This window comes from Electrophorus electricus, chromosome 22, assembly GCF_041902795.1.
Source record: "Electrophorus electricus isolate QZ-2024a chromosome 22, ASM4190279v1, whole genome shotgun sequence".
NCBI classification, from domain to species: domain Eukaryota; kingdom Metazoa; phylum Chordata; class Actinopteri; order Gymnotiformes; family Gymnotidae; genus Electrophorus; species Electrophorus electricus.
In genome coordinates this window covers 3,756,253-3,765,179 of record NC_137518.1, presented here as the reverse complement: position 1 = coordinate 3,765,179, position 8,927 = coordinate 3,756,253, and the positions used below count along the sequence as shown (strand labels likewise).

The 8,927-nt window shown below is 39.7% G+C and overlaps 1 pseudogene; it reads left to right on the top strand.

The window, feature by feature from the left end:
* The first annotated feature begins 249 nt into the window (after nucleotides 1-249).
* LOC113568952 (polyadenylate-binding protein 1A pseudogene) lies at nucleotides 250-1,825 on the top strand (annotated as a pseudogene).
* Nucleotides 1,826-8,927: the final 7,102 nt, after the last annotated feature.

The following is an 8,927-nucleotide window of genomic DNA, read 5'->3' as shown; positions in this document are numbered from 1 at the left end:
ATAGCATTTGGATAATATTTAAAAATAAACATTTACGTAAAAATAACTCTTACGTAACAACCAAGTTGTCATGTATTTGTATTCAAAAGCTAAAGTGTTGCTTTGATCGCTTTGGTCAGTCGACACTTGCCTGGCTCTGTTGAATTGCTGTTTCAAACTGTTTTATAATTCGTGCAGTTAGATCATTTGGTTAAATCATTTACGATTTTATTTTGTTCATTTACTACTTTCGACTACGATTTCACGAAAATGAATCCAAGTGCTCCAAGTTCGCCGATGACTTCGTTGTACGTGGGTGACCTTCATCCAGACGTTACCGAGGCCATGCTATTCGAGCAATTGAGCCCTGCTGGCACAATTGTCTCCATCCGAATTTGCAGGGACATGATGACCAGTCGCTCACTCGGATATGCATATGTGAACTTTCAGCAGTCGGTGGATGCTGAGCGTGCTTTGGACACTATGAACTTTAACACCATCAAAGGCAGGCCTGTGCGCATTATGTGGTCCCAGAGAGACCCCTCTCTGAGGAAGAGCGCAGTTGGCAACATCTTCATCAAGAACCTGGACAAGTCTATTGACAGCGGAGCCCTTTACGACACATTCTCCAACTTTGGAAACATCCTTTCCTGCAAGGTGGCGTGTGATGAGAATGGCTCTACGGGCTACGGCTTTGTGCACTTTGATACCGGCGAGGCTGCGGAGAGAGCCATTGAGAAACTTAATGGCATGTTGCTCAATGACCGCAAAGTGTTCATTGGCCACTTCAAGTCTCGCAAGGAGCGTGAGGCTGAGATGGGGGCCAAGGCCAAGGAGTTCACCAACGTGTACATTAAGAACATCGGAGAGGACATGGACGACAACAAGCTAAATGAGATCTTCAGCAAGTTCGGCCCAACGCTGAGCCGTCGCGTCATGACAGACGAGAGCGGCAAGTCCAAGGGCTTTGGCTTTGTGAGCTTCGAGAGGCACGAGGATGCCAAAAGGGCTGTGGATGAGATGAACGGGAAGGAATTGAATGGGAAGCAGCTGTATGTGGCTCGTGCCCAGAAGAAAGGCGAGAGGCAGACAGAGCTCAAACGCAAGTTTGAGCAGATGAAGCAGTACGGCACGACTTGCTACAAGGGAGTGAACCTGTACGTTAAAAACCTAGACGACAGTCTGGACGACGAGCGTCTGCGTAAAGAGTTCTCTCTATTCGGGACAATCACGAGTGCCAAGGTGATGACGGAGGGCGGCCGCTCCAAAGGGTTCGGCTTTGTGTGTTTCTCCTCGCCGGAGGAGGCCACCGAGGCAATGAAGGAGATGAACGGGTGCATTGTAGGCACCAAGCTGCTGTACGTGGCCCTGGCGCAGCGCAAGGAGGAGCGGCAGGCCCACCTCACCCACCAGTACATGCAGCGCATGGCCAGCGTGAGTGCCGTGCCCAACCCAGTGCTCAACCCCTACCAGCCTGCCCCGCCCTCTGGCTATTTCATGGTGGCCATTCCACAGGCTCAGAACTGGGCTGCCTGCTACCCGAGCGGGCAACTGGCACAGCTCCACCCCAGCACACCCTGGGCCACGTACAGCATACAGCCACAGCATTTCCAATACATGCTGAGTACCATCAGGCCCGCTGCAGACCAATCTCTGGGCCAGGAACCTCTCACTGCCTCCGTGCTGGATCTGGAACCTCCGCAGGAGCAGAAGCAGATGTTGGGTGATCGATGGTCTGTTTCCCGTGATCCAGAACATGCACCCCAACCTTGCAGGGACGGGTTTGCTCCTGGAGATCGAAAACACGGAGCTTCTGCATATGCTGGAGTCTCCTGAGTTTAATTAAAACATTGAAACTGAAAAAATAAAAACGCATTAAATATTGAAATATTTTTGCCTGGTCCATAGACTCCAGTTTCAGGCCTTGATTACAGTAAACTAAAACAACATGTAAAAAGGCTAAATGATTGAGGCGTGTACAGTCGGTCACTGCTTTCTTTTTGTTCCTCTTACTGTTCGAATGCTCAGAATGTCCGTTTTTGCAGTTGACAGCTGAGCATTAGGCATGTGTATCTGATTGTATTAACAATACAATTGAGGATTCATTGCCGTTCAGGGACCCAGCAGTGGTAACTTGGCAGTGGTAGGGCTTGAACTAGCAACATTCTGATTACTAGTCAAGTAACCTCTGACTAGTATTATTATGATTCATATTATTAATATATCTTACACTGAGGTCTGCTGAAGCCTACCCAGGATCCTTTGCAGCAGCCTGCCATATGCACAAATCATTATGAAAGGACACAGAATCTCTAAACTCCCTTATGTTTTATGTTATTAGTTTGTCTAATTCAATGTTAAAGCACTTTCCCCTGTAAACACTCTTTTTATGACCTCATTTCACCGTTTCATGACTTTATGCCACGAACCAACCAACTATTCTTTTATACAACTCTTTTCAAACACTTTAACCATTGTGGGTAACTACACTATTATACACCTATAATTCTTCTTATGCTATTTATCTTATTGGTACTGTCAATACATCGATGTTAGGAGAAATACCTCATGAATACTTTAAATGAATCCTTAAAATGACATCTATTCCATTTACTAATGCTAAGCTTACTACAGTCTGAACTTCTAGCAAATCAAGAGAAGTCTCATGCAGTTTCTGTATTTTCTATAATTGCATAATATATGGATGGTTTTAAACGCAATAACATACGCACTTGCAAAATACGTGTATATAAAGGAACAAAAATAAATGAACATAACCACATACCTAAACATCATCTGGTACCATCACCTCATCACCCCTCAATGCAGTATAAGGATGGTCAGGTTGTTGTATAACTAATAGTTACCACTAGTATTAAAATAACAAGAAGCCCAAACCGTTCGACTATGTCCTCTTAAACAAACCTTTGATTTAAAAAAAAAAAAAATCAGGTGCCCTCGCTGTGATCTCATCTTGCTCATCTTGTGATTTGATCCTTTTTCCCCTTCCTTAGCCCTACCTCCCAGCTGCAGCACGATCCAGTGGGTGAATGTCATCAGCTGCAGGACCGTTCAGGACTCGGACTCTTCCACGTCCGGCCCGCTTAGCCCCAAGCGCCTGCACAACTTCATGGAGAGCACAGCCGACCTGCCCATGTCACTGGCCGTGGTCATGCCTTCAGTGAAGGCCTCGCCCTGGGAGGCTGTTGCTCCTAAATCCACAATCAGCTGTTAAACATTCAAATGTAAAATAAAGATGCATACTTCAGAATTAGTAGAAGAGAATAGCTGGTCCTGTTCTTTATTGCAGGTTAACGTTAACAAGCATTATTGATGCACCATCTGGAGAATGTCTAAGAATCAAACAAAGAACCCACATTTTTATACTGATATTGATGTCGATGATGTTGATAATAAAATTTTAAAATTGCATTATGCTGCACTTCTTCTGAATTAATTTAACCATATTAGATGCGACTCCTTGACCGGCATGTCAATCAAAGCTTCATCCAGTTTCTCTTTTCACCCTTTTAAGAACAGAACACACTGCAATAGAACACACTCTCAATTCTAAAATGCGCTGCAGAGAGCAACACATTAAAGGTTATCTGGTTGTACTACTCTATTGATCCTATAGGTCAGTGACCATCAATAAGAAATGGTCAAGAAGTTTTAATAGGTGTGTGTGTGTAAAAAGAACTACAACTCTCAGTGACATTAATTGTCATGCAAATAATTGTGATTAATGTTTTGTCTGTTTAATTAAACTATTATACTATAAACCTAACATTTTAAAAGGACTGGCAACTTTCTAGATCAGATTACTACATGTGTGTGAAGTACAGGTGCTGTAGCTATATGAAATACAAATATCCATAGTAGCCTAATTACAATATATATGTCAACCGTGAATATTTGAGGCCCTAGTGGGTCATTCCTTTTATATATATATATCTCAGAGTAAGAGGAAACCAGGTACATCCATTGAAAATATACGTATTTCTCTTTTTTAAACTTTAGGCTGTACTCATACACGTATGCCTGCAGTACACAGAAACTAAATGTACACAATACATTGTGTGGCTGTTTGGAAATTAAAAAACAAAAAAGAAATTAGTATGCCTCCAACACTGTAGTCTAAAGGATTACAAATAGAAAGCATCTTGTAAAATGATTGTTGGCCTGTTGTGCCTGTACTTACTTTGTTCACGTTTTAAACTCCAGAACACACGTAGGCTAAACACTGGAACTTATCTGTGCTCACTCACAGTAGTTACACAAACAAACTAAACAAATAGGACATATTCACTTTTCCAATGACCGAATACAATTATGTTCCATTTCCCTCATTACAAAACTGTCAACAAACTATATTGAAATAAAGTCCCCAAATAGTGTGTGTGTGTGTGTGTGTGTGTGCGTGTGCGTGTGCGTGTGTGTGTGGTTATGTGCGAGTGCATGTATCTCTGACTGTATATGTATACGTACTAAAGTGGGATATTTCTCGTTTATGGATTGTCTCTGTATGGTTTTTATCAAAGGCGTCCAGTCTAGACTAATGTTATTCTGTTATTGAGTAGTATTCAGAATTTTTCCATAGATATATAGTCTATAGTAATAGATTTTTCCAGTGGGTGACAATAATGTTATTTTTTATTTTCCGATTTATATGTATTTTTAAATTTTTTTTTGCAATTATTAATGTTATATATTATCCTGGTTTTTTTTCTATTGTCACATTGGTTGTCTCCTAGAAGACATAAAGATGGTGTTGGATGGATAGGGTTATTTAAATCATGGGACATGTGTGTGATGACTTATTGCCAAAATTGCTTGATAGGTGTGCTCTGCCACACGATGTGAATGTAATCGTCAGCTGTGTTTGGAGTAAAGTATGTACAGATTGCTGAGATTGTGAAACCAATTTTAAACATCCAATGTGTAGTATAATGTAATCTATGTATTATTTTGTACTGAATGCATTGTAGGTTAATGTTGCTGTCATGTGGTAATTATTATTACACATTTTAATCCAAACTGTGGCGTCGGGGGCTAGTAATAAATCTTCCTCCCATTGTCTCGATGGGAGAGTAATTATGCGATTTGATTTCATTATTATTTTGTATATCTTATGTGATAGTTTTTTTGTATTAGGAATGTTTATAATACTGATATGGATGCAGGTGAGTTTAATGTCTCTGAACTGATAGTTGCTCTTACCTGCTTTCTATATCTTATGTTTGGGCTACTTGTGGAAGTGACATGAAAGCAGTGTTATGTTTATGTTAGTGTGGAGTTTGATATCTTGTGGAATTTCCACCAGGCTGTTAGTATCAGGGCCACCCACAAATTGTTGATCATGAATGTTCTTTAATTGATTTGACTGATAAATGGTAAGTCTGACTTTTAGATCTTTGCATAATGTTTGTTCTATGTCTATCCATATTCTGTATGATATACTAGGTTTTATCCATTTTATTCCATATTGTAGTTGATTTGCAATAATCAACTATAGTTCTGTAATGTTGTGAGTTTGATTCTATGTGATTTATTTTTCCAGTAGAATCAAGTTATGATGTTGTCCAAAGATTTTAGACAGGTTGGTGGCGCTGGAATAATTGAAAACAAACAATTTCGTTTAGGTAATATTCTCATTTTAATTATTGCAGTTTGTCCAAAGAGCATAAGGGGCAAATTTGTCCATCAATGAAGTTCGTCGCTTATTGTTTTAATAATTGGATGACTATTTATTTTGAATAACAGACAACTCGGAAGAGAATTTAATACCCAGATATGTAATATGATTGGTATTCAGGGGGATGGGGAATGTTTTTAATTGCATCATAAAGTTATGCTGCTAATATATAGTATAATACACAAATATACTACTGGAGATACAATTTGACCAGTTATGTGTGATGTTCTGCGATGATCATATAGAACACCACAGACAACTGTGTGGCACATCACTGTTAAACCTCCTGATTGCAACCTGGGGCATCGTGAACTGTACAACATGACCCTCAGACAATGATCTCTGAGTGAAAGCGATAAACATAATCATCTTCATATCATCACTTTCTCTACAAGTTCAGTGGAAGAGATGTCAGTGAAAGAGAGTTTTAATACCCTTTCCATTTTTAACTTTAATAAAAACACAGACGGAAAAATTCCAGAAAGTGAGACAGAGAAAGGAAACTAGACTTTAAAATGGTGCTGCCCTCTTGATTTACAACTGTAGATTATTGAAATTATTACAAATGTCTGACGCCAAAAGGGATTGTGTCAGTGTTTCACTACTCAGTATTGCATTTGGTAGACAGTATAAACAAGCAGACTATGGTTAAAAAGATCACAGAAATAAAGCAAACACCAATATAATCTTGAACCACCTAGTCCACAGGAAACATTAGATTACTGGAACAAAATCAGACAACTAGCAGAACAACTTTTTAACCAATGATGCAGGTGCACTTTTAGTGGATTTATTTATCTGTATTTCAATCCACTAAAGTTTTTCACTTGATCTAACATTACATTTAAGACCTACGTCCTGTTACGTCTCACAGAAGATTCCACTGATCAAGCTGCTACTTACCCATCCTGGTCCTGAAGTACCTTTGCTCTGTACACTTCAGTGATGTCTTTGCTACCAACAAACCTATTTTAATCCATCAGATAGTAACCAAACGCTTCTTTGCTGCAGAGCACAGAAATCATTAAAATTTGCAGTCAACAGATACATCTGGGCCACATTTTGGATCAATGGACTAGGCTGGAACTGCACATATACTGTATATGCAAAATTCAAAATACGGGGAGTGGTTGGTGTCTTTTGCAATCAAATCTGAATACTATGGAATTTGTTTCACATTTGTTTAATTTGACAGATTTTAAATGGATAATGGACATCACTAGACAAAAAGGAATAAACAACTATATGAAAAGGAACAAAACCAAAAACAAAGGAAGACTTTAACACACTTGCCCAAACAAGCACTAAATCTGACAAAAATAGATCAACCAATGACATAGCTGTGAAGAAACATATTAGCCATTGTTTTCTTGTTACCAACAGTAATTTTAACTGATTGTTAACATACTGTTCAAGTCTTCAACTGTTTTGCTCCCAGCATACGAATGGGTACAACTGTGGTTCATTACCCACCTGCACAAATTGCTTCTGACATACTGGGCAGCTACAGGGTTCTTCCCCCGTGTGGATTCTGACATACTGGGCAGCTACGGGGTTCTTCAATTGTGTGGATTGTCTTCTGCTCCTCCATGTGGCCTGTTTCACCAAAGCCCTTCCTGCAGTATTTGCAGCACTATGGCAAGCGGACACCCTTGTGAGCGTTTAGGTGCTTCTCAAGAGTCTGGGCACGTTTGAAACACCTTCCCCAAACATCACTGACATTATTTATTGTAGGTAATTAGCCACGTGTTTCTCTAGCCACAAGTACTTTTTGATTTATTTATATTTTTAAATAGGTAATTTTATATATAATGGCAACAAATGACATTTTAAGTTTTATGACAAAATGTGCAAACAAGCTGGCCTGAGAGGTGTATAGCGGGATATGACTCGGTGCGTCTCTGGTGCTGCTTTTGATGAGTACAGTGTCATGAGTGTGTCTGTCCAGCGGTGCAAAGAGGGGATACAGCAAGGCATGGCATGGTGTTTATTCATTCGTTTGCATAGAAAATGACGCCTTTTCACATTGTGGAGCTACAAATATGGCGGTCTTTTTCCTGCAGCGTAGTAATGACGTAAAAACAGAGTCGCACCGTATTGTCGGGCAGGAGGATCTGGACTCATTTATTACTTAATATCTTCCCCCATCTAGCGGTCATTAGAGGTTAGTCTTGAATTGATTTCTGTCGTGCAATATTTTAGATATAAATGTTTACATTTTCTATTACAGAACACGGCAAACTATAGTCAACCAGTTCTAACCTTTTGAGAAAAACTTTAGCTTCAAAGTAGGTGAATCTATTTACTTAGATTCAACCAATCGGATCACAGTTTATTTACATAACATCAATGCTTTGAGTGCTTTAGATATAAGGACATCATAGCGATCTTTCTGCTCACACCTCAGTCAGTCTAGAATTCTGTACTATGTGTTTCTATAGCTTCCAACTTTCACGAGTTTCTTGAATCTGTGGAGAAAAGTGCAGACTCAGGTACTTTCTTATTTGTGAACTTTTATACATTTTATGTAATTTATTTATCTATCATCTATAATGTTTTATTACTTTTCATTTATAGATATAAGGACACAAAAACAGTTCATATACTCAATGAATTGTTACAAGATAATATTTTCTAGAGTATGTTTACCATTTGTTAAAAGACTGATTTGTTCCTAAAAGTTTATGCAGTGTGTTAATTTGTCACATGGAGGCAGAAGGGGTGAATCTGATATACTCCTCTTCCATCATCAACTATTAATCGAGTCCTCCAGTGGAGCTTGTACAACCAAAGAAACGCATACAGAGGTCACCGGCGGTTCTAAGTTACATCTAAAGAGGTCTAGGCCTATACACACTGTTCCACCTGAGGTAATAAAATGTTTTGGGGTAAAGGTATTTTCATGAGCCGATCTGTGACCTAATTATAAAAGGCTCTGAAGCTCTCTGCAACAGGTGCAGAGTGGTGCAAGACTGTGTTTGAAAGCATAAAGAGGAATAATGTTTCTGGGGTATCTTAAGGCCTTTTCGGGTCTGTAAGTGCAGAGCAGAGGCTCTGATGCAGGTGGTTTCAAGGCCTCTGTGGAAGTATACGGCAGATGACTCTGGAGTGTTCCCGTGAGAAATAGCTTCCTAAGTATTGGGAAAGATCCCGGCTTTTAAAAGACGTGAAAGCCTCTTCGAGAGTTCTGTGGCTAAGCAAGGTTCATTATCTTACCATAAGAGCAGGGTGATACTGACCTGCAACATAATCT